This window comes from Python bivittatus, unplaced genomic scaffold, assembly GCF_059951505.1.
Source record: "Python bivittatus isolate LINGU-HERP-01145 unplaced genomic scaffold, Pbiv_v1 ctg000840_np1212, whole genome shotgun sequence".
Lineage (NCBI taxonomy): Eukaryota > Metazoa > Chordata > Lepidosauria > Squamata > Pythonidae > Python > Python bivittatus.
This window is the reverse complement of record NW_028277113.1, coordinates 15,323,251-15,328,453: the sequence shown is the minus strand read 5'-3', so window position 1 is coordinate 15,328,453 and position 5,203 is coordinate 15,323,251.

Sequence of the window (5,203 nt, the reverse complement as noted above, 5' to 3'; positions counted from 1 at the left end):
CTCGTCAGTGCCCTCGCCCGCTTGCTGTGTGCCCCCCCCCCCAAATCACTGGGCTACGCGTTGCACAGGAGCGCCAGGCCCACTCAAGCAGTTCCCGGCCCTGAGTGCTCATTTGGCTTCCCTAGAGACGCGCGCCCTGCGCTTACCGGGTCTCCGTCTACCCTACCACAAAGCCAGACAATAGAAGAAGAGAACCGAGGATGAGGAATCATCCTGGCAGCTGCTCTGGCTCACTTGTCCTCTGACCCCGCTGGGAGAGCAGGGCCGGCTCCCAAGAGAACCGGGCCCTGGGAGGAGACAGGCGAGACGCGCAGCTCCAGAGCTGCTCGTGGCGGTGTAAATCCATCATCCGCGGAGACAGTTTGTGAGCTCCCGAAGGGAGCTGGCCGAGTGCATTCCTGAGCCAATGCGCAGGCGCGGGCAGGTAGCACCCTGCACTTTATGACCAGGTGAGCAGTTCCTCTGGCAGGTAAAAGAAGTCTTTGCCTAAAGAGATCGCAGGAGAGGCAAGCGGGCGGATCACTCATTCCATGACCAGCGGGGACCTGGTGATAGGCAGCCCGGAGCCAATATGTCACTCCTTGCAAAAATGGGGGACTGGCAGGTAAATACGATTCCTCTATTCCTTTCACTTTCCTTTTCCTTCCTTCTTTCTTGATGCAGCTTTTTTTTGGGGGGGGGTTGTAATTTAAGGAAGAAAAGGGAAGCATGAATCCTGGTCAGCAGATTGAGCAGCCAAACTACTACCCTTAAGGGCAATGTCCCAAAGGGAAAAGGCAATCTGATTAGGACACTACATCGCTGACTCTGGTGACCTTTCAACAGGTGGGGAGAGCTGGTTGGCTCTTTACAGAGAGAGAGAGAGAGAGAGAGAGAGAGAGAGAGAGAGAGAGAGATCTGCTTAATTAAAAAAGGAGCAACAACCGCCATAGACAGCCATAGCTTCCTCTCTACAGCAATAAGCCATCTGCACCACACTTTTCAAAAGGAAACTTCTTGTCTGGGACAGTTTGAACTTTTGAGTCGGTTGGTTTGCTGGTCCTTTCAGTATGGCTTTATGGAATCAATTACAAATGCCAAAACCTATTTTAAAAAGAAAATTTTTACACCTCCTGGGCCAAAGTCCGCTGTAAAGCCTGTGTGGATCTACATGTGTGCATGTTTGTGAGGGAGGGAAGGACAGCAGGAGAGCAATGCACAAAGGTATTTCCAAAAATGTAAGCACCAAGTTAACTTCTCCAGCACAGGGTGGGAGAAAGTTAAAAGGTGTCAGGAATGTCCTCAGAAAGCGAAAGCTATTCTGCTTCAGTTAGGCCTTGCAAGGCTGTTGCATGGACGGTGCTCCTCACAAGTTCAGAGCTACCATCCTTCTGGCGGGGGGGGGGGGGAAGCTAAACAGCACCCGGTATCCACCAGTGGTCCCTTTCTGACAACATGTTGAAGAGGAGAGGAGAGGAGAGGAGAGGAGAGGAAAGGAATGGAAAGGAATGGAAAGGAATGGAAACTTACTGCAGGCTCTGGACTGCCTGTGGACTGTCAACGAATGAGGCTTTTTGTATCTGAAGGCCCTGGACAAAGGCTGAACCCCACCGCTCACTATATTGCTGTTCTAGCTCTCAGCGGGTGTCCAAACCCAACCTGTAGCTCCTAGTGAGGTTTGTATTTAGGTTTCCTGCCTCTCCTTTGCTTTCCAATTTCAGGAACTGCTTCCTTCTTTAAAAGGAGAAAAAGTTAACTTTATACAGATCTACAAGCTTGGTGGCTTTTTCCTTTTCACATCCTGATCAAGGGTTAAAGAGAAGTTAATGGTCTGAAAACTCTTTTAAGCTTCTTTTGATTTCCAGAAGGTTTGAATGCTCCCCAGTTCTAGATATTCTGAGAAAGTGTGTGTGTCTGTATCTGTGTGTCTCCATTCACATGCTTACAGAAAACCTTCATGGAAGTTTAGACAGCCTTAAAAGTGGTTCTTCTTTTAATGCAGAGTCACTGTCACTTTCTATAAGAAAACTAGCTTCTTTCTATGGAAGTCAGTACCTGACATGCGACAATCTTAGCTGCAGGTATTTCCAATTATAATTTCCATTTAGGATTGAACTGTAGTTGCATCTGGGTCAGAGGGAAATTTTCAGTGAAAGCTCTTTCTGCTGCAGTTGGTTGGCTTATGCTCACTATGGGGAATGGTGTATCAGATGTGCACAATAATCCAAGCTTCCATCCCTCAGTACTTAAATGGTTGTGAACAAAGGTCATAGTGCCTTGGGGCCCCCTTTCAGCCTAAGTGTGCTGATCCTCTACTGGCCTGAAATGGGCAGCTCAACTAAAGGGGTGATCAGAAGAGGGTGACCTGTCTGCCTTGCCTTCCTGCAACCCTGTGCTTCCTTAAATGGAAGGAGGCCTAAGCTGATGACCTGGGACACAGGAGATGGCTGTCCCATGGGCATAACCAAGTAGGAAGAGCTAGGAGAAGGATGCTCATTGTGTATGCCAGAGTGTGGGAGAACCTCATGAGGATCCCTTTGATTCACCTGTGTGCCCAAAGCTCACCAGAGGCCATTTCTCTTCCATTACAACCCCCCACCCCACCCCCACCTTTCTTCACCGGGTTTTGGATCCTGATCCCGAAGGCCTTGCTGGCCAACCAATGTGGGGCAGAGTTGCCCACTGGGTCCTCTTGAGGAAAGGCTAACTTTCCGATCCCTGCCTGCAGGCCTCGAGCGGGCCTTTCTCCCTCGCTGCCTGCTGAGGTGTCCCTGGGGGGAGAAAAATCTTCCACTCCCGTTAGAGCCTGGGAGCCGAGTGGTGCAATCCCTGCTGAGCGGAGATGAGCTGAGCCGAGCGGAGAGGGGTGTGTGCGCGCAGTTGACTCGCCCTGTTAGCGGTGTGAGGATGGGCCTCGGAGCGAGCCTCCCCATGGCTTGATTTGAATGTTGAGGAGGGAGCAAAGCGGCACTTCTCCTGAAGGAGTCGAGAAAAGAAGGGACAGCGAGAGGAAAAGGAGCAAACAGAAGTTGGGCAGGTGCTCAAGAACCTGGGAAGCTGCTATAGAAACCGGTTGTTTGGCTCTCTGTCTGGTATTAACTTCCGGATGCTTGAAGGGTTTCCATCAGCTTGTTCTACTGGCTGCTTAAGCTGGGACTGCCTTGAGTCATGCCTGCTTAATCTCTGAATGGGCCTCCCGAATCTGAACCCATTTGCCTCCGAATTAATTGGCTAATCTTTTCAGGCCCTGTGGAGGGAGAAGGAATGGGCTGACTACAGCTGGGTTTTCCCAGTGAAGAGCACCTCTGCTTTTTTGGAGCTGTAGATGTTGCTGCGCTCCAGGCTGGTTCTCCTCGGCCTTACAGGTGGCCCTGAAGGGTGGCGGCGGCAGCAGCAAGGGCAGCCCCAGCAGCATTTCTGGGCTGTGGCGTCCGAGTGAGGGAAGAGGCTTGGTTTTAAAGAAAGGCCAGCTCTGACCCTGCCCCAGCAGGCCCCTGCCTTTGTTGGCAGTGAAACGTCCCACCAGCCTGATCCAAAATGAATTTGGATTAGCGTACATAGATAAGCAATGAGATAACCACGGTAAACGGAGGGGGAGGGAATCCAAATTAATGGTTTTGAACAAGCCACAGGGTGGCCCTGGAATGAAACAAAGGAGGAACAAGATTTGAAGCAGAGATGTAGCCAAGGTCCACACTGTTTTAGTGGAAGTTAGGGTCTTCCCCATCTCCTCAATGGCTGAAGTTCAGTTCTAGATGTTGGGCAACTTGACAACACTCTGTCTATGCTCAAAAGGTGCCTTCCTTCATGGTTATATTTGTTTCCCACTCTTGAAAAGAGAGCTGGAGTTTGAACCGAAAAGAAATGGTTAGGCAACTCCACATCTCTGCCTTTGATTCACTGCTTGAACCTAAATCCCCCTGGCATTCTTGGCTCTGTTCACCTCTCTTTGTCCTGAAGCAGAGGGCTTTTGCCTGTAAAGAAATTTACATTGTGGCCTTGAGTCAAATTTATTTCAGACTGCCTGAGCTCCCCCAGAAACCACCTGTTGTTCAAGTGTTTCTAATAACAAGTCCATTTTAGGATTGGAATTGACACCAAAGTAATTCCACTCAAAAACACAACCTTAGAGAATCAGGGAACAGACCCCATTCTTAGCTGAAAAAGAACACAGCACCAAATAATGTCCTCGAGAAATGTGAATAGGCAAATATCTTAAATAGACAAATATCTCAGGGTTCCCAATGGAAAAGGTTTCATTAGTGTAAGAAACCTGGAAGTCAGCTAGTCCAGAAACCTGGAAGTGTGTTTTTCTCCTTTGGATTCATGTGTGTGTGCGTGTGTATGCATGTTGGGTTTGGGAAAAATGTGTGTGGTGTGGGTGTGGGGGTGATATTGTAAAACAAAAATAAGAGACTTCAGAGAACAAGGGGAGAAAAGTGTTCTTAAGCCCAAACTGGACCATTTAACTGGTCCTGGGCATTTTTACTGGGATGTGGTTTGGTCCAATGGGACATTTCTGAGTAAACAGGGTCAGGCCAGGGCTTCCCGACTCAGCTTGTTAACTCTTCTTCTGGTTCTGGAAGCAGAACCAGCGCACCTTCCCCCAGAATCGAAGCGTCTAGAATGGGACTGCGGGTTGCGGTTGGTTTAAGTCGAGAGGAGCTTTCCGAGACTGGTCCAGCAGAAAAGGACCTCGCCGGGAATATCACTTGAAGGGGCTTTCTGTGCTATTTCCGACAGAAGAAATCGCGGAAACATTGGGGCGGCTGCAGGGAGGTGTAGGCGGGAAGCAAAGGTCAAGGTCTCCCACGGGTTGGCTTGTGAAAATTGCAGAGAGGAAAAGATGCCTGGAGGGCTGTGCTTTAAAAGCGAGGGCACCCCATTAGGAGCACCCCCTTCCTTCTCCCCTGCCGGGGCCTGATGGTTACAAAGGGGTTTTCCAAGAGAGGCAGAGCGCGAGCGGCGTCCCTGACACCCTGGTCCCTTCGCGGGCCAGTTGCTGCGCTGCTGAGCAATTGGCCGAGGGTTGCTATGCTAATGAGGTGGCGACTGGGCTGCTGGTAAAAGACGAGTGGGAGAAGGGAAAAGTTTCGACCATTAGAGGGAGATCTCCGAGCGGGCACGGGAGATCGCCTCCGCCTCCGCCTCCTCCTCCTCCTCCTCCGCCTGCTCCAGCACTCCAGCGGGCGCGCTCTGCATGCCAGAGGAGAGCGCAAGGCAG